Here is a 26,725-nt window from a genome sequence, read left to right as displayed (position 1 = left end):
GTTAAGATGCCACTTGCTGTTCCTGCATCCTGTATCAGTGCCTGCCTTTATACTTTGCTCTACTCCCAATTCCAGCCTCCTGCTAAAGTACACCCTTGGAGGCAGCAGGTGATGGCTCAATACTTAGGTCCCTGCCACAATGAGGGAGACCTATGGGCATTTAGGGAGTGATCCAGCAGATGAGAGCTTCTCTCTCTCTCTCTCTCTCTGTGTGTGTGTGTGTGTGTCTGTGTGTGAAATATGTAAAATAAATAAATGAATTTTAAACAAAGCTATAAGGAAGAGAACAATTTAACTCCAGTATAGGCTTCCGCACAGGTGTCAAAGACTTCTGCCAACTCTTCTAGATATTAAAGAGTCTCTAAAATACTTCCTCTCTTCTACATACAGCCCTCTACCATTCATCTTTTTTCTCAGATTAAGACCTCATCTCTAATCTCCTTGAGAAAAGATGATTAATTAAACGAGAAATCCCTAACTTTCCTATCTCCATGTATATTGCTGCCTTCTGTTATACTGGATAAACTATCTCCTTGTTCACTGGATCCTATTTGAAAAAGTTAGGATTGCTTTCATCTGACAACATCAAAGGTCTAAAATAATAGCAGCTTAAACAGGAGAGTTTATTTCTCGCACACAGAAAAGAGGTAGACAGCCTGAGCTTGATATGTGTGAACCTGCTCCACAAAATCTTCAGAATCTCAGGCTCCTCTCAATTTAGCACATCCCCTGGGTGTGGTCCTCACCCTCAAGTTTCAAGATGGCAACTAGAATTCCAAACCTCACATCTAAATTGCAAGCAGAAGCATTGAGGAAAGGCCAAAGGATGCAACAGAGGGCATGTGCCAAAAAGGGTCCCAAGAGCTGTTACATGACACCTCTGGTTACATCTTTCTTTTAAAATTGTTTTAATATTTATTTTATTTATTTGAAAGTCAGAGTTACAGAGAGAGGTAGAGACAGAGAGAGGTCTTCCATTCGTTGGTTCACTCCCCAGATGGCTGCAAAGGCCGGAGCTGCGCCAGTCTGAAGCCAGGAGCCAGAAAACTATTCCGGGTCTCCCATTTCGGTGCAGGGGCCCAAGCACTTGGGTCATCTTCTACTGCTTTCCCAGGCCATAGCAGAGAGCTGGATCAGAAGAGGAGCAGCCGGGACTAGAATCGGCGCACACATGGGATGCTGGCGCTTCAGGCCAGGGCTTTAACCCGCTGCACCACAGCGCCGGCCCCCGACACCTCTAGTTACAGCTTATTGACCAGAGATAATTACAAGGGCACATCTTGCAGCAGTGAAGGAGAAGAGGTATTATCTTTATTCTAATAGGCCATGAGACTAACTGTGAATTGGAAATTTTATTTTTGTGGAAGAAGAGGAGATACATATTAGAGGATGGTATATCACTCCATGGCTGCTTCTCTTCTTAAGGACTCTTGCTTTCTCTACTAAATAATTACTACCAACATACAAAGTTGATGTAGCATTTACTATCCCTCCAGCTGCTTCCCCACATTTCTGTACCCATTAATGGAAAGTACTCTCCATAGAATTGTCTGCACATAACATTTTTTTTTGTCCTCATCTCCTATTTATTCTTCAAACCACTCCAGAATGGCTTGCACACCCATCATTCCATTGAAATCTCACTTCTCAAGATCTCCAGAGATCTCTATGTTGCCAAAAATAATGATCATACTCTGTCCTGATTCTGATAGCCCCTTCACCAGTATTTGATATAGAAGATCTTTAAAACATTTCATCTCCTTAAAAACCATTTTCTTAAAAATTTTTCTCTCTTGGCTGTATTAACACCATACTTTAAAAAAAATTAGTTATTTGAAAGGCAGAGCTACAGAGAGGCAGAGGGAGAGAGAGAGAGAGAGAGCAAGAGAGAGAGAGAGGTCTTCCATCCACTGGTTCATTCCCCAGATAGCTGCAATGGCCAGAGCTGTGCCAATCCAAAGTCAGGAGCCAGGAGTCTCCCTACCCCCAGGTCTCCCATGTGAGTACAGGGGCCCAAGCACTGGAACCAACCTCCACAGCCTTCTCAGGCCACAGCAGAGAGCTGGATTGGAAGTGGAGCAGCCAGGACTCGAACCAGTGCCCATATGGGATGCGGGCACCCCAGGCGGCAGCTTTACCCCTACGCCACAGCAATGGCCCCTAACATCATACTTTACCAATCGAGCCCCTCCTTCTCAGTACCCTCTACCTGAACTCTAAATATTGCTCTAAATATTGGAGTTATCCATCCTTGTTCCTTTGAGTTCTTTTCTCAAATCACTCCTAGGATGACTTTATCCAGTCCCATGGCTTTAAATATCATCTTTCTGCTTGTGACTTCCAAAGAGGATGCTAAAATGACTCTAAGTTTCTGAATCAAATATCTATCTGATCATTTAAAATTGTTACTTGCATAGGAGCACCTGTGTTCAGTAACTGGCTCCGGCTCCTGACTACAACTTCCTGAGAGGCAGCAGTGTTGGCTCAAGTGATTGAGTCTACCCACGTGGGAGACTTGGATTACACTTCAAGTCCCTGGATGGACCGTTTGGGGGAGTGAGCCAGTGGATGAGAGCTGTGTCTGTATCTTTCTCTCTCTCTCTCTCTCTCTCTCTCTCCGCCCCCCCCCAAATAAATAAGTAAATATTTTTTAAAGATGGATTCCTAGGCTTTATGTCCTGAAGTAGGATCTCTGGAAATGGGTTCTAATACTGTATATTTTTAAAAATAAAAATTAAATTAAGTGACCAATTGGATATCTATTAGAGTTTCAGAGGTAAAACAGTTTAGGGTGATGATGAGGTTCAAAGTGTGGCTTAAGCCAGAGGCTGAAATGGAACAGAGCTGAAAACTTGAGACAAAGAGGTCCAGAAGCCAAGTGGCCTGGGGAGGGGGACTTGCATATGGGACTGCAGACTATTGATAGGATCTGGGTTAGAGGGGAGCATCAGAATCTGTGGGTTTTGGGTAGCAACCAGTGATGATAGTGAGGAAGTGCAGGCAATGACTAGTTTGATCACTGAAGAGAGAGTAAATGTTGCATGAAGGTGAAAGCAAGACAGTGGGGAAGTGCTGGTGGTCTCCTGCCTTCAGGCTTTGGGGAAGAGAACAATTCCCACAGAAGAGGGCTCCAGGGGAATATTTTAGTCTGGGTTGTTCCAAAGGCAGACTTTGAGATGTGAGATTCCAGCGCAAGTGGTTTTTCTGGGAGGTGATCATAGGATATGACCATAGTGAGACAGGAAGGAAGGGAGGCAAAGAAGAATAAATAAAAAAGTGTGTGTAGAGCAAGTTACCACAGTGGCTGACTGGAGCTTATCTGCTGGGGAATTCCAGAAAATTGTGTAGAACACACATCTCAGAGTTATCTTACCTGTGGAATAACCTATTCCTGCCAGTCATTGATTCAGGCCTGTCCTAGGGAAATCGTTAATCCCCTGTAACCTACGGCTTCCTATGTGTGCAAGGAAAGAGTGCTCTGGAGGTGGGAGAAAAGCCTCCAGGCAGATATGCAGGCGCTGACAGAAGGAAGTCAAGCTGGCATGGTCAGAAATGATAAGGACCAAAAGACTAAGGATGGAGCACCAACAGTGTTTGCTATAGGAAGCAATGTGCAAGGAGAGAGCCAGGATTCAGACAGCACAAAAAGGAGAGACCATTTTGCAAAGAGGAGAGAGTGAAGGACCTAATTTACTTTAGAATAGGCATTTAAAAGCTAATTTTAGTAATGCTTTACCTCACTGTGCAAATTCCTTAACACCTGGTAGTGCTCAAACCATAATCAAATTTCCCCCAATTATCCCAGAAATGTCCTTTACAACTGGTTTGTCTAATCAGGATTCAGTCTAAAATCATACATTCATTTTGTTATATACCTAAATTTCATTTTAAGAAAAGATTTATTTATTTACCTACTTATTTGAAATCAGAGAGAGAAAGAGCGAGAGGGAGAGAGAGAGGGAGAGAGAGAGAGAGAGAGAGAGAGAGAGAGAGAATCATCCATCCCCTGGTTCATTTCCCATAGGGCAGCAATGGCCAGAGCTGGACCAAGCAGAAGCCAGGAGCCTTAAACACCATCTGGGTCTTCTAGGTGGATGGTAGGGGCCCATCTTCCACTGCTTTCCCAGGTGCATTAGAAGAGAACTAGATAGGAATTGGAGCAGCAGGGACTCGACTAAGTGCTGATATGGGATGCTGGTATCACAGGTGGCAGCTTAACCCACTGCACCACAATGCTGGTCCTCTCCCCTTAAATCTCTTGAGCATGATAAAATTCTTTTTCTATTTCACATTAGACTGACTTGTTGAAGAATCAAGCCAATGGTCCTGAATCATGTTCTACTTTGTCGTGGTGTTGGTTTGTTTTCTGTTCTTATGTATTTTCTGGAAACAGGATGTTAAAACTAAGGGCTTGACACATTACAGTGAAATGTCTTTGGCTAGAACACATCAATGTGGCATTGCACTACATACTGCAGAACATCAGGAAACACAGAGGAGCCAGCTGCCTCACTGCTAATAATACTATGATCGACCACTGAGTCAGCATGATGGCAGCCAGAGATTCTGGACTATTAAGTTTTTCTCCTATTGACCAAAAAACAGTGCCTGTGCTGTGACTTTGACACTGTATAAAGGTCCAGCTTGTATCATTTATTCACATAATAGCTGTAATCCCACTTGGTAAGTCTTGTCTGAATCAATGAATTCATGAGATTCTTAAAAATGATTTTTAATTCCATCACTCTGTCTATATTTACTAGCTGCCATTGTTCAGGAAAGCAAAGCTTGTCTTGGTCAACCAGGGCAGCCTAGTGTAGTAGGTAAGAGCATACACTTTGGAGACTAACTGTTGGGATTTGGGGGCACACGTTGTAGTGCAGTGGGTTAAGTCACCATATGCCAGGCTGGCATCCCATATGAGCACCGTTTTGAGTCCCAGTTGTTCCACTTCCAATCCAGCATCCTGTTAATGTGCCTGAGAAAGCAGCAGAAGATGGCTCAAGTGCTTGGGCCTCTGCCACCCATATAGGAAACTCCATTGGAGTTCCTGGCATCTGGTTTAGGCCTGGCCCAGCCCCTGCCATTGTGGCTATTTGGGAAGTGAACCAGAAGATGGAAAATATTCTCTCTCTCTCTCTCTCTCTCTCTCTCTCTCTCTGTGTGTGTGTGTGTGTGTAACTCTTCCTTTCAAATAAATAAATAAATACATCTTAAAAAAACTGGCTGGGTTTGAATTCTAGTACTACCTCTTGCTGGCTGTCTGACTAAATCACTTACCCTCTCAGTGCTTCAATTCCTTTATCTGTAAAATGTGGCTGTTATGATAATTGAATGAGGTGAAATTAGTAAAGCAATCAGAATAAGGCCTGGTGCATGGTAAGCGCTTTGTAAGTATTAAATAAATAAGAAGTAAAACTATGGCTATTCGATTATGCTGAAATATAGTTCCTACTGGAAAAACAGGATAAATGCTTAATTCTTTCCCTTTAATTACCAATTCTCAAAGTAAGGATTTGGTTTAATAGCTGCCACAAGGGGTGACAAATAAGCAGAAAGAACATTAAAGAGCTCAGGAAAAGATTTGGGAGGGAGGGAAGCTGGGAGAAGAGCCCAGAATGAGGACGTGGAGAGCAGGACGAGGCTGGGAACACTGGAAACAGCTTGGCCTGCCTTTTTTTCCCCATTTTACAGAGCCCTGTCAAAATCACACTCAGCTGAGAAAAAGAAAGAAAATAAGAAACAACTCCTCTTTCAAAGAATAGCTGCTTAACAGTCACACAAATCTGAAACAGATATCAACATTCTATCTTCATTTGCTGTTATGATAATAATATTGCATTGTTTTACTATGGCACATATTAGGGAGGGAGGTTGGTGCAGCAGTTAATGTGCCTGCATCCTTTATAGGAGTGCCTGGATTCTAGTTCTAGGCCCTTAGCTTCTAATCCACCTTCCTGCTAATGTGCATCCCAGAAGGCAGCTGATGATGGCTCAAGTATTTGGGTCCATACTACACAATTGGGAAATCAAACCTGGCTGGAGTTCCTGGCTTCTGGCTTCAGTCTAGTCCTACCCTAGCTGTTGTAGGCATCTGTGGAATGAGCCAGTGGATGGAAGATTTCTGTCTGTCTTCTCCTCTCTGTCTTTCTGCCTTTCACATAAACAATAACAAAAATTAATATGATAATACTGTATATGAGGGGATTTCAAAAACCTCATGAAAATGGAATTAAAAATATATTTATTCGGGGCTGGCGCTGTGGCTCAGCAGGTTAAAGCCCTGGCCTGAAGTGCCGGCATCCCATATGGGCGCCAGTTCTAGTCCTGGCTGCTCTTCTTCCAATCCAGCTCTCTGCTATGGCCTGGGAAAGCAGTAGAAGATGGCTCAAGTGCTTGGGCCCCTGTACCCACATGGGAGACCTGGAAGAAGCTCCTGGCTCCTGGCTTCAGCTCCGGCCGTTGCAGCCATCTGGAGAGTGAACAAGCGGATGGAAGATCTCTCTCTCTCTCTGTCTCTTCCTCTCTCTGTAACTCTACCTTTCAAATAAATAAAATAAATCTGTTTAAAAAAAGTTGATTCAAAAAATTTTTAAATCCATGAATAGTTTTTCCATATGTGTTTTCCATGATCTTTCTGAAGATCCCTTGTATCTTTAAATTCCATTTTCCATTCAGAAAATAAAGCTTGGAATAAAATAGCACAAAATTTGTTCTAGCCCTAGCATCTTGGTTTGTTAAATGTTCCTGGGCAGGCCCAAATTCATGGCCAGGTGAAACTGTGCAGTCAGGGTCCCATGCTCAGAAAGGCATACTTGGTTCTTTGTTTAAACAAAGACCACAAATTTTCATTTTTAAAGATTTATTTATTTATTTGAAAGGCATAGTTAGAGGGAGATACAAAGAGAAAAGTCTTCCATCCCCTGGTTTACTCCACAAATGGCCACAATGGCAATGGCTGGAACTGGGCTGATCCAAAGCCGGGAACCAGGAGCTTCTTCCAGGTCTCCCACGAAGGTGCAGGGACCCAAGGACTCGGGCCATTTTCCATAATGCCTTCCCAGGTGCATTATCAGGGAGCAGCTGGGACACAAACCAGTGTAGCAGTTTTACCTGCTGTGCCACAGCACCTGCCCTGAATTTTCATTTTTCACTGATTTCTGCAAATTATGTAGCCGGTTCTCTTTCTGGGGCCTCTCTGGGCTCCAGACCCTGAGCCACCCCAGGCTACCAGCTTGCACCCTGCAGTACAGAGGTAGGTGAGCAGCTATTTACTTTTCTAAGCTCTTGTCTTGAGCTCAAAGCCTTGCTCTTCTTACCTCAGCCTTCTGATTTGATTGCCTGCTTGTTGCAGTCTCTGTCCCCTCCTGGGATTCCTGTTCCCTCTTCAGAATCATTGAGGAATGCACTGCTCTGTGAGTGGTGCTCCTGCCCCCCCCCCCCGCCCCCAAGAACACATTGTCAGCAAAGCTGTGAGAATTGTCTGTCTTGTCCTCTTCCCCCTCAGTCTGAGCAGTCTCTGTGTTGCTTGTTGCTTGTTACTAAAATAAGACACATGGGCAAGAAAAGAAAAGAAACCACCCAGGCTTTTATCAATGCGTGGACAAGCTTAGCTCCGAGGCTCTGGGACAGTTAAATAAAGGTGGAGGCTGGTTTGGGCGAGAAGGGAAGGAAAAGAAAGCCGCTCTGAAAAGGATAAGATTATCTAGTTCTCTCTCTCTCTCTCTCTCTCTCTCTCTCTCTCTCTCCTTCCCTTCCTCCCTTCCTCCCTCCCTCCCTCCCTCCCTCCCTCCTCCTCCCCCTGTCTTTATGCATGACAGATGAGGGGCTAATTCTTAAGGAGCTCCAGGGAAGGTCATGTCATGGAGTTTTTAATTAGAAAAGATTTAAGATACTCTACCCACTTACAGTTCATTTCCTGTCTCCAAACAGCTTTTCACAAGTGATCAATATCATGTTCAACACACTACACTTTAATCTTCATGCTTCCCCCATCTATTGTCCCCTACCCTGTTTTTAATAAATGCTTATCCCTGTTCTGACCGTTCTGTACTACTTATATCAGTGTTCTTCTATTTGGATGAGCCTTTACGTGTAATATCATGGCTTTTGCCTTTGCTCTTTTGGTAGACTCTCTTACCTCGAAAAGAAAGTGGCTTTTATTAGGACTAAGATAATCCCAAACAGTTTATTTTGTTACTTTTGTTTTGCTTTGTTTTGTTTATTTTGTTTATTTATTCTGAAAGTCAGAGTTACAGAGAGAGAGAAGGAGAGACAGAAAGAAAAAGATTTTCCTCTGCTGGTTCACTCCCTAGATGGCCACAACACTCAACACTGGGCCAGGCCAAAGCCAGAAGCCAGGAGCTTCATCCAGGTCGTGGGCCATCTTTCCCTGCTTTCCTTGAGTAACTAGCAGGACGCTGGATCTGGAAGTGGAACAGCTAGGACATGACAAGAACTGGCACCCACATGGGATGCCAGCAGCTTTATCCGCTATGCCACCATGCTGGCCCCTTCACTTTGTTTTTTAAGTCAAGAGCAGGTGGGAAAAGTAGTAGTGATAATAGTAATGTTGACTGCCTCCCATGTGCAAAGCACAGTCCATCTACTGCTTTTCTTTATAGCAATACTGGGATTTGGGCTGTAATGGCAATTAGAGACAAGGAAACTGATGTAACCATCAAATGAATGTACCCAAAGAGATCACTTTTTAAATGACATAATTAAGACACTAGTAACATTCTGTTGACACCAGTGCTTGGTCACCACAATTGGCCCAGGATCCCCTCTATAAAAGAAAGGATCCATAGCATTCTCTTTGATTTTCACAAGACCCCACTAGCTCAGTAGCCACACCATTTCCACTTTCGATTTATGATCAGACACCAAGTGCTGGGGAGCCCCTGACCCCTTGCCATGCACCCTTCCTATTCTATGGCATTGTGCATTAGCTTTCACCAGCTGCTTGTTATGTAAGATGTTCCACGTGACATCTCTGCTTGGCTGTTATTCTTCCATTCCCCCAAAGTCTCTTAAAGCTCTTCTTAAGGTCCTCATCTTCTCATCCATCATTTTCTACTTTGTGGGACTGGCCCTCCCTTAATATTTCTCTGTATATCATTTTCCTGGCCTTCCTTTTTAAGTCCTTGCCCTTTATTTTTCCCACTGTGTCTTTTATTTTTTAAAGATTTATTTATTTATTTATTTTATTCATTTAAAAGTCAGCGAGAGAGTAAGGGCATGCATGCGAGTGAGCAGTGGGTGGTGGTGGTGGTGGGGGTCTTCCATCTGCTGGTTCAATCCCCAGATGGCCACCACAGCCTGCACTGAGCCAGGCCAAATCCAGGAACCAGAAGCCAGGATCCAGGAGCCCGGAGATTTATTCAGGTCTCCCACATGGGTGGCAAGGACCATTTCTCAGGCCGTTAGCAGGGAGCTGAATCAGAAGTAGAGCAATGTTGACACAAACCAGTGCCTCTATGGGATGCCACAGGCAGTGGCTTTACCCACTACAACACAACGCCTGCTCCCTGCTACCTCTCCAATGTGCCCTTTTCATGGGGCACCATTTCCCAATACTGTATATCCTGCTTTCAATGGTAGGGGCTCCTCCGCTTCATTTTTTTCAGCATTGCCAGAAAGTATTTGAAACCTGTCTCCCAGTTGTCCTCCACTGGTATCGTACTTTGGAACACAAAAGTTTGAAATTGTAAATCAATTCTGCATTGATCAAAGCTGACTCACCCCCACTGCCTGGATGCACGTGACCTCTGAATGCTGAAAACTATGATTTTTCTTCCATGTTGCCTCTGTTGTGCACAAGGCCAAAAAAAGGTACTCATCGACGAAGCTGTATACTCTGTTGGCAGGAGTCAGGCTGGAAAGCTGGCAGTCAGCATGCACTCAGTTCTACCTTCTTTTTTTTTTTTTTTTTGACAGGCAGAGTGGACAGTGAGAGAAAGAGAGACAGAGAGAAAGGTCTTCCTTTGCCGTTGGTTCACCCTCCAATGGCCACCGCGGCCGGCGCGCTGTGGGAGGTGCACCACGTTGATCCGAAGCCAGGAGTCAGGTGCTTCTCCTGGTCTCCCATGCAGGTGCAGGGCCCAAGCACTTGGGCCATCCTCCACTGCACTCCCTGGCCACAGCAGAGAGCTGGCCTGGAAGAGGGGCAACCGGGACAGAATCCGGCGCCCCGACTGGGACTAGAACCCGGGCTGCTGGCGCCGCAGGCGGAGGATTAGCCTATTGAGCCGTGGCACCGGCCAATTCTACCTTCTTTTTAAGGCCAGTCTGTCTAATTTGCTTCCTTTTTTGTTTCCCTCCTCCTATTGCATCTTTTACTTCTTCCAAGTGTCATCATAGAATTCTTATCCTCCACATTTACATGTTTTTTTCTCTCCTTCCCTCTGACTTTGCTCACTTGTTCCTTTGGTTTGAATCTCTTCACAGTCTGTTTGAATTGTTCTTTTAATTCATTAAAAAAAATTCAACATGGGGTCAGTGTTGTGGCGCAGTGAGTTAAACCACAGCCTTTGGCACCAATATTGCATGTTGGAACACTGCTTTGAGTCCCGGCTGTTCCACTTTTCATCCAGCTCCCTGCTAATGTGCTTGGGGAATGAGCAGAAAATGGGCTGAGTACTTGGGCCCCTACATCCACATAGAACTCCTGGAAAGAGTTCCAGGTTCCTGGTTTCAGGCTGGCCCAGCTCCTGGTGTTGTGGCCATTTGGGGAATGAACCATTGGATTCAAGATCTATCTCTATCTCTCTTGCTGTCTCTCATGCTCTGCCTTTCAAATAAATAAAATATAAGTTTTAAAATAATAAATAAATAATAATCACTTATTGAGTGCTTACTGTGTGCCAGCCTATGAACTAAGTGCTACTTCCTACCCTCAAGGAGGTCAGTGTTACAATGTACTTTAAAAAAAAAAAAAAGACTTATTTATTTTATTTGGAAAACAGAATTACAGAGACAAGTGAAGAGACAGAGACCTACCAGTCCCTGGTTTACTCCCCAAATGGCCACAACAGCCAAGCCTGGGCCAGGTGAAAGCTAGGAGCACATGGGTGCAGGGGCCCAAGCAGTGGGCCATTTTCCACTACTTTCCCAGGCATATTAGCAGAGACCTGGATCAGAAGTGCAGCAGCCAGCTGGCGCCGCAGCTCAATAGGCTAATCCTCCACCTGCGGCGCCAGCAGCCCGGGTTCTAGTCCCAGTCGGGGCGCCGGATTCTGTCCCGGTTGCCCCTCTTCCAGGCCAGCTCTCTGCTGTGGCCAGGGAATGCAGTGGAGGATGGCCCAAGTGCTTGGGCCCTGCACCCCATGGGAGACCAGGAGAAGCACCTGGCTCCTGCCTTCGGATCAGCGTGATACGCTGGCCGCAGCATGCTGGCCTTGGTGGCCATTGGAGGGTGAACCAACAGCAAAGGAAGACCTTTCTCTCTGTCTCTCTTTCTCTCACTGTCCACTCTGCCTCTCTGCCTGTCAAAGAAAGAAAGAAAGAAAGAAAGAAAGGAAGGAAGGAAGGGAACAGCCAGGACTCAAACTGGCCACTCTTGTGGATGTCAATGTCTCATGCAGTCTTAACCCCCTGAGTCACAATGCTGGCCCCCTTTCAATGTACTTTAAATGCTTGTGTCACCCCAAGGTGGAAGAGATGAGGTGATTAAACAGCCTTCTAGTTGATCAAACATATGGATGCAGGAGAATGAACAAAATGGCCTTTACTCCCAGTTTAAGTGACACAGTCCAACCTATATGAGGCATTAGGGCATTAGGTTTGTGAGTGGTCCCTCATTATGTCACTCATTCTCAGTTCTTTAGGGGGTAAAAAGCCTCTGTTCTGACTCTCCAGAGTCCTCTCTCCCTCTGACAATCAGTGAGGGGAAACTCTCCTGTCTCTTCTTCCCTTCCCCATGGCTCCTGAAAACTTTCTTTTCAGATGTGGGTCTCCAGGTTGGGGGACAGGTTGTTGTCACTCATTTCATTACATTCAGTTTCAAGCCTGAATGTAGATAGGGAAAGCCCCTCCAATCCTGTGAGCGTAAGGGGCAGGGAAAGAAGAGGTCCTAATCAGAGAGTGGCCTCAACCTGGATTATCCACAAGAGAGTTGGACATTTCACAATGCCTGTGTTGACATTCTCTTAGCATGCCTCTCATGGGTGATTATGCTATAGGAGTCTCTGTCCCCTTACCTGTCTGGATTTTTAGTAACAAAACCCTTTTCTATTATTATAGTTTGAACTTTTGCCAGATCCTTGTTGGATAAATAGTGAGGAAAGACAAAAGAAAGATACTTGCTCTTTCAATTGCTAGCAGTGTGATGTGCTCCATATAGGCATGGTTGGGACATGCCTTGCTTCTCAGGGCCTCTCTTTCTTTTTTTCCCCCTTTTTAAATCTTTATTTGCTTATTTATTCGAATGTCAGAGTTACACACAGAGGGGGGGGCAAATAGACAGAGAGAGGTTGTCCATCAGATGGTTCACTCCCCAGTTGGCTGCAATGGCCAGAGCTGAGCTGATCTGCAGCCAGGAGCCAGGAGTTTCTTCTGGGTCTCCCACATGGAAGCAGGGGCCCAAGGACTTGGGCCATCTTTTACTGTTTTCCCAGACCAAAGCAAAGAGCTAGATTGGAAATGGAGCAGCCAGAGACTCGAACCGGCGCCCATATGGGATGCCAGCACCTCAGGTGGAGGCTTTACCTGCTGCGCCACAGTGCTGGCTCCAAGGGCCTCCTTTTCATCATGACACTTTGCACTCCTGTGATTGACGTATGTTTCCTTTCCACCGAGTTCTTCATATCTGCACTTACATGTATAAATAGGCATCTCAAGTTTAGCAGAGTCCTAAACAATACTTGTGTTCTCCCATTCTTTCCCATTGCAACAAATGTCATCCTAATGCACCTAGTTGCTTAGGCCAAAACACTTGAAGTCACCCTTGACCTTCTCTCACATTCCACATCCAGTCCGCCAGAGGATTCTATTAACTTTAACTGACTTGACTTTTAAAATCTCTACTGAATTAGGGACAAGCATTTGGCATAGCCGTTAAGGTACTACTAGAAATGCCTGCATGCCATATTTGAGTGTATAGTTTTGAATCTCACCTCCTCTTCTGATCCAGCTGTGTGCTAATTAACACTCTGGGAGGCGGCAGGTGATGGCTGAAGGACTTGGGTCCCTTATACCCACATAACAGATCTGAATTGTAGGAATTTGGGGAGTGAACCAGTGGATGGAAGATACCTGTCTTTCTCTGTTCTGATTGCCTTTCCTATAAATAAATAATTTTAAAATATATATACTGAATCTGCCTATTTTTTTCCTGCATCCATTGCTTTCACTCTGCTTGTCACCAGCCATCGTCCTTCACTGGAACTAACACAATAGTTTCCTGCCTGGTTTCCCTGCCTCCACTGTTACCACTATAGTCAATTTTCTACACAGCAGCCAGAAGGATGCTCTTACAAAGTAAATCTGATACTGTCAATCCTCAGATTGACAGTAACTTTCCATCACAATCAGAAAAAAATTACAAACTTAGCCTAACCTCCAAAGCCTTCTGCAGTTTGTCCCATGGCTACCTCGCTGGTCTAATTTCCGACCATTCTTCCTTTAGCTCACTTCACTTCACTGGCCTCCTCTGCTATTTTCAAATATGTGAGGAGCCTGTAGACCTTTGCACTCTTTATCCCTATAGCCTATATTATTTTCCCACCAAATATCCATGTGATTTATATCTTCACTTCATTCAGGTCTGTGCATACCACAGAAGGCCTTTCCAAACCATCCTGCTTATAACAGCACCCATTGATTTCTGTCTTATTAACCTGCTCTATTTTTCTTTGCAACATTTATGAGATTGTATTATACATGTAACCTATTTTTCTTAGACTATAAGCTTCATGAGGTCAGAAATGTCTGTTTTATTAACTTTTATATTCTCAGTGCCTAGAGCAATGCTTGGCACATAGAGAGAGCTCAACAAATATTTGTTAAGTGAGTGAATGGATATATGGAAAAGGCCGTACTTGGCAGCCTGTATTGTGCTCACCCTAAGATTCATGTATCTCATATCTATCTGGAGGGCCTAAGAGGTGGATCCACTGGGGAATTATTTGGTTAGGTGTCCAAGGAACCTCTCAGGAAATATCTCATCCATTAAGAAGAAAGAATGGGCATATAAAGTTCCTGTTAGACTTCAGCATTGGAGGGGTAAAAGATTTACAGCGTAACTCTCAGGTTGTAATTAATCAGGACATATGAAAACAGCAGAAACATAACAGCAGCCTAGCTTAAGGGAAAAAAGACTGCACTAGTACAAAAATGTAGGAAGGAAGGTCTTTGGGATGCTTAATAGAACCAAAGCTGGAGACTCAACATTGCGAGAACTCTCCGTGTTTATTTCATCTCTTCTTGTCTCTGCATCCATTTTCCAGTCTGTCTCATTTTCCCCTAACGTAAACTGATCTTCATATTGCAGAAACAAGGCTCCAGCAACCACAGCTCAGCAAAGAGAATTTCTGTTTCTCAGAGTCCATGGATCTATCCCAGGGAACACTCCTGATTTGCCTTTCTTGACCATGTACCCATCACTTCTTCTAATCATTGTTGCTGTGAGAAGGGGTGAGTTCTATGATTGGCCAGGTCTGGTTCATCTACTTACCCTTAAGGTCAGGAGTAAAGTCTCTAACCAATTGAAGTAGAGTGGAAAAGCTTGCTGGGAAGACCAAAAACAAACAGAACAAAACAATATCTACCAGAGGTCTCTATCCTGGTTATCTTTGTATCCACCTCCTGGGTCTCATATCTGAGTCCTAAGTAGAGAGAGCTTTGTAAGGGAAAGTACCAATTTAAAGGACTGTTTCGCTCAAATCTCTGCAGGGCATTGGTACACAAGGCCATATCAGAAGCATTGGCTTTAGGAGTTTCAGCTGGGTGGGACGCAGCTTTGTGACAAGAGCAGCAGCCACCTCGATGCAGCAGTGCCTTTGGTTTGGGCATCAGAGAAGCCTTACAGCAGATTATCACCCCAGGGAACTTACAAAGGAAAGAAGGCAATGGTGGATGCCACTGGGGAGGTGAAAGGATCCAGTTAATGAACTTCTGTGACAGACCTCTGGAGACCTGCAAAAATAGTTGGTTTGGTGGAAGTCTTTGGAGAGGGGCAAATAGAGGCAGAACAGTGGTGTTCTTTTTCATGATTATACTGTAAACTGGATTTTATTTCCTGCCGGCTTCCCAGCTCATAAAAACATCCAGTGACCACAGAAATTCAGTGTATCACCCAGGGATTTCCCATCCCCAAAAGACCTACCTCTATGATGAAGTCACAACGGCTGTGAAACTCTCTCCCCGATGGGGAGCTTCGAATCAGGGCAAGGGGCAGCTAGGCAGCAGTTCTAGAATCCATTGGCACACAATGGCTGAGCTATAGTGTGGACCTGCCCAAACTGTTCCGATTCAGAAGATACTTTTCACACTCTGATTTTATCATCGCTTATTTCACTCATTCTGGCTTAAACCCCAGTCACAGACCAACAGCGCTAGACTGGGGTTTTCCTGACATTACTTTCTGCCTGGTTTGGACCTCTGCCCACTCTTACCTATTTTTTCAGCCTCCAGACCTAGTCTGTGTCCTCCAGTTTGGCTTTATACACTGAATTCAGTTCTTGGCTTCAGCCTTATAACTCACCATAACTAGCTCCCTGGTCATTCTTTTTAGCTTCCTTAGTCACCTGTTGGCCCAGCCTGACTGTGAGTCCTGGCTTGCATTGTTTGACAGCCACCCATGCCCTGGCATTGACCGCGTCCTTCCACCTCACTCCCCTTGTCACTTGAATTACTTTCTCTACCCACCCTTAGAATATAATGATGCTGCTCACGTTGATACATAATGTCTTCATATTTCAGCAGCTTGTCTGGCTGAAGGAACCTTCATAACCTCCTCTGGCAATCCATTCCACTGTCTAATCACCCTGATAGTCAAAGTTCTTCCTTCTGTCATACCATTTAGTAGAAGCCTGAGTGCTGCTGAACAATAATCATTCTAAATGTCACCCACCTGGAAGAGATGAGAATAATGATCCCCAGGGTATGCACTACTTGGAATGTGCCCAGAATAGAGAAATGCCTGTTCGAGATGGAGACGGTGGGCCCCTGAATAAATGTCACCGATAGACCCAGGGAACTATAATAGTCCTCCCAGAGTTTATTGGGATAAAATGAGGAACCAATGGAGTTATTGTGTGGCTCCTGGGCAATTGAGATTCTCAGGGAAGAAATCCCCTAACTGAAGGTGGAAGAAAGCAATCTTCTGCGCTTGGATGGAGGCAGTGAGATGGCCCCGTTAATGTAATTTGTAAATGTCCAGTCCAATGACCAGCAAAATAAATCCCCATTCATTCACTTTTACTGTTCTCCATTGTGACTGTCACTATCCCTTTGCCCAAGTCCAGGCACCCAACTCCTCCTGCCTACATTACTGCAGTGGCTCCTAACTGATTTCTGTGCCATCACTCTCTCCCTTCCATTCTATTTTCTTCACAGCAGTTGGAAAAGATCACAGAGTGATCTTTTAGAAATGTAAATCAGATCAAGTCACTGCCCTCCTTAAAACCCTTCAAAAGCTTTTCATTTCACTGAGAACAAAATCTGAACTCCTTATCATGGCTTATAAGGTCCTACAGGATTGGCCCCGGCCCACCTCTCGGATCTCTTCTGGAGCTAGAGCTACTGTCCCCATTGCTTACTATGCTCCAGATGCATGACGTTATTTCATTTCCTCCCACATGTTGATGTCATCCTTTTCTTGAGTGTCTTTGCCGTGTGGTTTCCTCTGAGTGACGTGCTCTTTCCTAGGCTTTTCTCAAGGCTGAATTCTTCTCAGTTTTTAGTTCTCAGCTAAAATGCCACCTCCTTAGAGAGGCTTTCCCTACTCACACGTGGTAAAGAAGTCCTTTCTCACACTGTTTATTCCTTTCTTTAGTACTTATCATAATTGAAATTGATTGATATGTTTATGTATCCAATGTCGATCTTGTTTATGAGAACGTAAGTTCTAAGAGAACAATGCTGTGCTATTTCCAGTCCTAACATAGTACGTGGCACAAAACAGGTATTCAATAAACATGTGGAATTAATGTTTTTGATAATAAGCACTCAAAACATAATTTCTGGTTCTTATATCAGTCAGGGGCAATGCAGATGCAAAGTCCTTTGTTCATTCTAGCTTGATGCCTATGTTGGTGGCCAGAGCTGTTTCATGCCTAGGAAAAAAAAAAAACACCTATAATTTCTGAATGAATGAAAGAATTGATGAAATGTGAATGTGGAGAGAATCTTATGGACAATAGAAAGAAAATAAAGTAATATTACCAATAATTCTATGCCCTTCTGAATAGGTGTAACCTTATTAAAAATTTGAATCAATGATTTAAAATTTTCCAAAAGAAAAAGGACCAGGCCATGATTGGATCACTAGTCAATCCAACCTAATGCTTTAGGAAGAAATCATCAATTTCCTACAATCAGTTCTGGAAAATAGATGTAGATGAAACATTACCTAACCCACTCTAGGAGGCCAACATTACTCTGGTAGTCATATTGAATCCAGACAAAGACATTAGACAAAAGGGAAACTGCAAACTAATGTTTCAACTGAACGAAAGATCTTAAACAAAATATTAGCAAACCAAACAATGTACAGAAAAGAATAATTCATTATGACTAAAGAAGGTTTATTTCAGGTGTTAAGTGTGGTTCAACTTTGGTATTATACCAACTTGCTGAAGAAAGCTACAAAAATCCTACAGCTAACATACTTATTGAAAATAAACTAAATGTTTCCTGTAATATTGGGAAAAATAAGGGTATACCTCACTATTCCCTTTGATGAGAAAGGATAGATTTTTCAACAAGTGGTGCTATGATAACTGAACATCCTCAAACTTAACAAAAGTGAACCCTGACCTTAACCTTTTACCACTCACAAGAATTAACCAAATGGACCATAGTCCTAAATCTCAAATGCAAAACTATAAAACTTCTAGAAGATACCACAGAAAAAAATCTAAGTGATCTTGGGTTTGGTGATGACTTTTTAGATACAACACCAAAACCATGGTGCATGAAAGAAAAAAGAATCTTAAATTGGACTTCACTAAATTTGTAAATTTGTTCTCTAGAAAACACAGAGAAGAGAATTAAAATTTGGGAGAAAATATTTGTAAAACATATCTGGTACAGGGCTGGCGCTGTGGTGCAGTAGGTTAATCCTCCACCTGTGGCACCGACATCCTTTATGGACACTGGCTGTGCCATTTCCGATCCAGCTCTCTGCTATGGCCTGGGAAAGCAGTAGAAGATGGCCCACGTCCTTGGGCCCCTGCACCTGCATGGGAGACCTGGAAGAAGCTCCTGGCTCCTGGCATCCGGATGGAAGACCTCTCTCTCTCTGTCTCTCCCTCTCACTATTTGTAACTCTACCTCTCAAATCAATAAATAAAATCTTTTAAAATGTGATAAATAACTAATATTCAAATATACAAAAGAACTCTTAAAAAAGAAAAAAAAACTCAACAATAAGAAACAACTCAATTAAAAAAATGTGTGAAAGATCTGAGCAGACATCTCACCAAAGAAGATATAAGGGCCGGCGCCGCGGCTCACTAGGCTAATCCTCTGCCTGCGGCGCCGGCACCCCGGATTCTAGTCCCGGTCGGGGCACCGGATTCTGTCCCAGTTGCCCCTCTTCCAGTCCAGCTCTCTGCTGTGGCAAGGGAGTGCAGTGGAGGATGGCCCAAGTACTTGGGCCCTGCACCCCATGGGAGACCAGGAGAAGCACCTGGCTCCTGCCTTTGGATCAGCTCAGTGCGCCGGCCGCAGCTTGCTGGCCGCGGCAGCCATTGGAAGGTGAACCAACGGCAAAGGAAGACCTTTCTCTCTCTCTTTCTCTCACTGTCCACTCTGCCTGTCAAAAAATTAAAAAAAAAAAAAGAAGATATACGGATGAAAAATTGATCTATGAGAAGATGTTCAATATCACATACTATTAGGGAATTGCAAATTAAAACAATTGTATGCAGCTATTAGAATCACTAAAATCCAAAACACTGACAATATCAAGTGCTGCCAATGATGTGAAGTAACTGTAACACTCATCCATTGCTGGTAGGCATGCAAAATGGTAAAACTACTTTAGAAGGCAGCCTGGAAGTTTCTCTCAAAGATAAACTCAGTTTTACCATATGATTCAGCACCCACACTTTCAGTATTTTTCTAAATGAGTTGAAAACTCATATCACACACACACACACACACAAAATCTGCATGCATAGTTGCTTGTAGGAACTTTATGCATAACTGCCAAACTTAGAAGCAATCAAAATATTACTCAAGAGGTGAGTTGATAAACAAACTGTAGGACATTTGTATATTGAGATATTATTCAGCAATACAAAGAATTGAGTTACCAAACAGCCAAAATACTTGGAGAGTGAAAGAAGCCTGTCTTAAAAGACTACACACTGTATGATTCCATCTATATCATATTTTAGGAAAGGTAAAACTATAGAAATAGTAGCAATATCAGTGGTTGCCAAGGTCTGAGAGAGAAGGGTGAGGAATGAATAGGTGGGACACAGGGAATTTTTAGGGCAATGATAATACCCTATTATTCTTTAAAGGTGGATATATGCCATTATGCATTTGTCAAAACCTACAGAATTGAACAATACAAAGGATTAATAAAAATGTATCAATATTGGTTCATCATGTGGTGGGTGTTGTGGCATAACAAATTAAGCCGCCACTTAGGTTTTTTTTCAACTTTATTTTAATAAATATAAAATTCCAAAGTACGATTTTGGATTATAGCGGCTTTTCCTCCCATAACCTCCCTCCCACCCGCAACCATCCCATCTCCCACCCCCTCTCCCATCCCATTCTTCATCAAGATTCATTTTCAATTATCTTTATATACAGAAGATCAATTTAGTATATACTAAGTAAAGACATCAATAGACTGAACCCACACAGATACACAAAGTATAAAGTACTGTTTGATGACTAGTTTTACCGTTAATTCGCATAGTACAACACATTAAGGACAGAGATCCTATATGGGGAGAAAGTGCACAGTGACTCCTGTTGTTGATTTAACAATTGACACTCTTTGTTTATGATGTCAGTAATGATGTCAGTAATCACCCTAGGCTCTTGTCATGAGCTGCCAAGGCTATGGAAGCCTCTTGAGTTCACAAACTCCGATCTTATTTAAACAAGGCCATAATCAAAGTAGAAGTTCTCTCCTTCCTTCAGAGAAAGGTACCTCCTTCTTTGATTAAGCTGCCACCTAGGACCCACACATCCCATTATCAGAGCACTAGTTTAAGTCCCAGCTACTCAGATTCAGATCCAGATTCCTCCTAATGTACCTGGGAAGCAACAGATGATGGCTCAAGTTGTTGGATCCCTGCCACCCACATCAGAGCCTAGGATGGAGTTCCAAGCAGTTTTAGGCTCCTGGCTTCGGCCTGTCCCAGACCTGGCTCTTGCAAGCATCTGAGGAATGAACCAGAAGATAGAAAATTTCTCTCTCTCTCTCTTCCCCTTCCTTTTAAATAAATGTTTAAAAATATTGTTGGGGCCAGCGCTGTGGCATAGTGGGTAAAGCCCCGCCTGCAGTGCTGGCATCCCATGTGGATGCTGGTTCGTGTCCCAGCTGCTTTACTTCCAATCCAGCTCTCTGCTATGGCCTGGGAAAGCAGCAGAGGATGACCCAAGTGCTTGGGCCCCTGTACCCACGTGGGAGTGTCAAGTGAAGTTCTTTGCTCCAGGCTTTGCCCTGACCCAGTCCCAGTCATTCTGGCCATTTGCAGAGTGAACCAAAGGATGGAAGACCTCTCTCTTTCTCTGTGCCTCTCTGCCTCTGCCTCTTCTTCTTTGTAGTTCTGACTTTTAAATAAATATTATATATATATAGTTAATTATATATATATATATATATATATAGTTTTAGGGCCAGCGTTGTGGTGTAGCCAGTGAAGTCGCCACTTGCAATGCTGGCGTCCCATATAGGCACCTGTTCCTGTACTGGCTGCTCCACTTCTGGTCCAGCTCCCTGCTATTGTGCCTAGGAAAGCAACAGAAGATGGCCCAAGTGCTTGGGTCCCTGCACCCATGTGGGAAACCCAGAAGAAGCTTCTGGCTCCTGGCTTCAGCCTGACCCAGTCCTGGCCATTGTGGCCATCTGGGGAGTAAATCAGTGGATCTCTCTCTCTCTCTCCCCCCTCTCTTTCTCTCTGTAACTCTGACTTTCAAGCAAATAAATAAAAATTTTAAATATATATAAATACATATATATATATATCATCGATTGCAACTAATGTGCCATATCAATTGGAGAAGGGATGTGTAACAGCTCTCTGCTCAATTTTTCTGCAAACTTTAAACTGCTGCAAAAATAATTTCTTAACTTTGAAAAGTAGAGGAGATGTGTCAGAAATACCTGAAACAGACTCTAGAAGGTACAAATGAGGAGACAGAAGCTTTTGGTATTGTATCGGAGATGAAGCAAAATCTACAGCACATGCTGGGCTTTGGCTGGTCTTAAACTCACTTGCAGTCCAGGTTTACATGTAGCTGAATTTCATGGGAATAATCCCAAACAGTACAGGAACCTCCTTGCCTCTCACACATTCTCCTTCTCCCACTAAAGTCCCATCAAACTGTCAGTGTGATTAAGGCTATTAAAAGAATCTCCCCCATCATAATTCCTTTTATATAGTCTATATTGTGGGGAGCAACTCGGACTAGACTAAGTTACTGGAATTAAGACTTATTCTATGCATCTGCTCTCCCACAATATGGCGCTGGGAGAGGAGAAAACAGCTTCTACGCAGCTGCCTCTTGCCAACTTGAGTGATGACCTCCAGGAGCTGATCCTGCTCCTGATTGGAGGAGAGCAGCGTACTCGGCGTGTGGGCAGCCGAGTTGGGATTGGCGGAAGAGGACTATAAAGGAGGAGAGAGACAACATGCACCAGGAACATCTGAGGGAACATCTGAAGGAACACCTGTGCAGCCCCCGAGAGAGCCGGCCGGTGGTGTGCCGCTCCCCTGCGGAAGTGGGGAAAGTGGCCAGGGGGAACCGCCCTTCCACGGAGGTGGAAGGGACGGTAGCCAACCTGGGAAGAACCAGCAGCAAACCCGGGGAGGGCCGAGCAGACAAAAGAACAGCGCAGGGTCCTGTGTCGTTCCTCCACGAAGACGGGGAGCGACATATATGATTTGAATCTTTGTGTGACCTCCTCATGTCAGCACTTAGACCTCAAAGGGATACTAGTAAGATGTAGGGTCTTTAGCAGGTGATTTAGCTATGAGGCCTCTGCCTTTGTGAACGGAATTAGCCAGACACCCATTTCAGGCACCTAACTTGCCTGTGCCTTGTTCTGGACTTATCAGCCTCTATAACTGTGAGCAATAATACATTCATACCATTTATGAATTACCCTGTCTGTAGTATTTTGTTATAGCAGCACAAATGTACTAATATAAAGCCCCACCAAAAGAAAGAAGGGGAAGAAGGAATAAAAGAAGGGAGAGAGAGGGGGAAAAAAGGAAGAATGGAGGAAGGGAAGGAGGGAGGAAGGAAAAAATAATAAAAGGCTAAAATTATTAATTTTATAGGTAATGTTGGTGGAATAAAAATACATCCATTCCATCAAAGCATGGTGCATCTGCATGTCTCCTGATTCATATACCTCCTGATTCATTCTATCTCATTGGAAAAGATATGGCAAATGCATTCACACTATAGTTTTAGCTACTGAAATTATATTCTTCCTAATAGAGCAGCACATGATGTCCCAAATACTAGGCTCCTGCCACCTACATGGGAGACTTGGATAGAGTTCCTGGCTCCTGGCTTTAACCTGGCCCAGTCCTATGTATTGCAGTCATTTGGAGAGAGTAAACCAGTAGATGAAAGATCTTGCTCTCACTCTCACTCTGTCTTTCAAGTAGATGAAAGCAAATAAACATTAAGAAAAAAAAAAACACAGATTCCTGGAGTCCACCCCAGGTCTATTGAATTGGAGTGAGAGTGGTGATGAGACAGTAGGAATCTCCAAGCAAACTCCTGCCAAACCTGACAAATGGCAGAGTCCCTTCTCCTACAGAAGCTGGGCCCTTCATAATAGGGGTATGCTGGCAAGAATTTGTTATTAAGAATTTTATTTCAATTATTTGAAAGACAGAGTTCCAGAGAGAGGTAGAACAAAAGAAAGAGAAACAGAGAGAGGTCTTCTATCTGTTGGTTCACTCTGCAGATGACTCAATGGCCAGAGCATCTTCCAGGTCTCCCACGTGGATGCAGGGGCCCAAGGACTTGGGCCATCTTCCACTGCTTTCTCAGGCCAGAGCAGAGAGTTGGATCTGAAGTAGAACAGCCAGGATTTGAACCAGCGCCCATATGGGATGCCAGCGCTGCAGGCTGGGGCTTTAACCCACTGTGCCACAGCATCAGCCCCAAGCGGTAAGAATTTGATGTAAAGCCACTGCTACTTCTCGGGCCAGTCCCTCCTTGCTGTTGCCCCTCCAGCCCCTAGGTGATGGCATTTCAGTTGTGGATGACGCAGGCTTTGTCTAATTTCTCTCAATTTGAAGTCTGTAAAGTGGTGTCGACTCCCTCAGGCTATAAGACAGTTCATAAACATAAGATGTTATTATCTCACTATTAAATAAACAGTACAACAATTAAGTTTTATTTGAAAAAATGAATCAGCTTCCTTCACGCTGCTGGAAGTTCTGAAATGAGGTGCCAAACTTCATTTTTAGTGCCTGTTGAATAAACAGCCACTCAGCTGCCTTTCTCCAGCAGAGCTCTCCAGCTTTTCAATCGCAGTCACCCCCTCGTTTCTGATGGCGCCCAGGCAGCCAAAAGCAGTCAGCCTCCCCCTTATACCTGACACAGCTGAATCTCTGCTGTGGGGATTTCATTGCCAGTTCTGAGATTGCAGGCGGCGTCAGGCTGGTACAGACCCAAGGCTCCAGGCATGCTGGGTAGAAACATCAGAACATAACAGATGCTGCCTAGATGAGCCTCCTTGTCTCTTTAGCCCAGGACTCTTGTTTCTAATGGTTAAGGCTACCATGTGAGGTTGGCAAAGTTGTTCAACGCATAACGCCCAGGTGAGGGAGCAAGCAGGAGCTGAAAGCTGACGCCCGTTCCACTTGCTAACACATGAGTGCCCTGTGAAGGTTTGCATCTGCCTAGGGACAAGGATACCTTTTTTCTCAGTCCCAGCAATGAGTGTTTCTCATTCCAATTCATGAAATCTATTTAATTCTACTGTGTACCCGAGCAGCTGTGGCCTTGATGAAAGGGTATCTAGGTGAGTGCCCAGAGAGCGCTGGGCTGCCTTTAACAGCCATGACAAGATCATGCGTGGGAGCAGAAGTGGAGACCCACTCTGATGTGAGATAGCTGTGCAACCAAGCAGTCTGTTCATTCTTATATCCAGACCTCCATTTCACCATCTGGAAGTGGGAGACTTGGAGTTGCTGACTTGAGGAGGGCTACTGAGATGCACAGCACCCAGGGAACAATTGACACTGCTCCTGAAGGAACATGAGGTCTACACTGACTCTATAGGCCAGACTGGTTGATGGTAGGCTGAGTGGACCCCTGCTAGTTTGCTGAATTAAGCCAAATGCTGCCATTCTCTTCAGATTCTCTATCATATCTAAAAGTCAGTTGCGGGGGGGGGGGGGGGCAGCATTGTGCTGCAAAGGGTTGAGCCCCAGCCTGCAACACTGGCATCCCATAAGTACCAATTCGAGTCCTGGCTGCTCCATTTCCTATCCAGCTCCTAGCTAATGCACCTGGGAAAGCAGCATAAGATGGCCCTAGTTCTTAGATTCCTGCCACCTACATGGAAGACCCAGATCCAGGCTCCTGGCTTTGGTCTGACCCAGCCCCAGCTGTTGTGACTGGCCATCTGGGGAGTGAACCAGAGAATGAACGATCTCTCTCTCTGTCTCTCTCTGTCTCTCTCTCTCTATCCCTCCCTGTCAAATACATAAATATTTTTAAAATACAAGTGAAAAGCCTGTTTGTTCCCTACCTTTATGCTTAGTACCCTTCCCTTTTATATCCCCACTGTGTACCTCATTGTACTGTCCATAGACTTATAATATCCTCACTGATTGATTTCTCTTATTGACCTATGATTTCCAAAATAGGCTCTTTTTTTTAATCTATCTTTGTATGGTTGCCCCTCTTCCCATCCTCCAACTGCCCCTAAGCATGCACATGTATGCGCGCTCACACACACACACAGACATACACACACAGGGTCTGTGTGGCTCCTCTAGTCAGTCAGAGGCTTTTAAGCCTGATTAGTTCCTCCCTACCTCTCTTAACACCTAACTCTGAAAGAAAAGATTGGGGTGGAGGTGGGTTACCTAGGAGACTACCAGGAATCACCCAGTTCCTATCTAGCCCTCTCTTTGGCTCCAGAAAGTCTGCTCCTGATGCCCCCTCACTACAGAGAGGGTGTGCAGGGTAGAGATTAGCTGATGTCTAAAGTCTCTTCTGTTTCCAGCTTCCCATGAAAACATCCTAGTTGCCCTTAGTAACCAGCAATGCATAAATTTATGAACGCATCTAACCCCTTTAAAAGGGTATTTATATATGCTTTCAGCTTGCACTAACTCTCAAGGATAATAAATTCTATACATTTGTTTCCTGTTGCATCAAATCACATTGATCTGTGTTTTTCTAAACATGCCTCTTTCAAAGCCTCAAGTGGGCTCTGATAGTCTCCAGGATTTCATAAGCGCATCTGCATTCACTATCTCTATGGGCCTTCCCCAGCTCTATTGTCTCCCTGCATGCAGAATTCTGAGGCAGGTGTTCTTTGTGCAAGGGGAGAAATAGGTCCCTCCTGAGCAGGCCCAATGTTTGGTTGAATGCCTTGAACAGGCCCAGTATTTTGGTTGAGTGCTTTACAAATACTCCTCTACGGCAGAGTGCTTTTTCTCACCCATTTACAATCATTCCTAACTTCTTCCCTTTCATCCAGTGCTGAAGTGGATTTTCAAAAGGGGAAAACACTCCCCCAGATGATCTAGACACCTTTTCTTGACGTTGGAAGGGTCTGGCTGTATCCCAAGAGCTCTCAACACTTGGAAAGGTGGTGTTTTCTCCTGGGATTGCAGAGATGCATGGAACCGAGAGGGTAGATAAAAACATGATCATCCAGATCCAGAGAAGATCCCCCACGAGAAGTTATACAGTTATAAGCCTCCTACAAAGAAAAAGGAGTGCTCTGCAGAGAAGAGAAGCAGGGGAGTATACAGAGGACTTGTGCCTGGTGTTGGGCAATGCTGTTGGATTCCTCGGCCGGTGGGGGGACTTTCTATTACCTCCATTTCCCCATCTTTCTGATGAGAAAGTTTGAGGATAAATGATACAGCAAAAATAAACAGCTATTTATAATCCCTGCTCCTTCTAAAGAGGGCGGCTACTGGTACACAGAAGAAAAGTTCTTAATTCTGTTGAGGCAGTGATGGATTGACCAGCTAGATGCTCTGTCTAATGGAGGGAGAAGAAATTGCAGGGAAAGCAGGAACACAATCTAAGATGGAGAATGGTAAAATGAGCCAAGGAGGGAGTTGAGGAAGAAGAATGTGACAGGGGACAGCTGAAGGGT

This window comes from Oryctolagus cuniculus, chromosome X (assembly GCF_051225735.1).
Source record: "Oryctolagus cuniculus isolate XC-2025 breed Fujian yellow rabbit chromosome X, ASM5122573v1, whole genome shotgun sequence".
In the NCBI taxonomy this organism is placed as follows: domain Eukaryota; kingdom Metazoa; phylum Chordata; class Mammalia; order Lagomorpha; family Leporidae; genus Oryctolagus; species Oryctolagus cuniculus.
Note: the sequence above shows the minus strand (reverse complement) of the source record.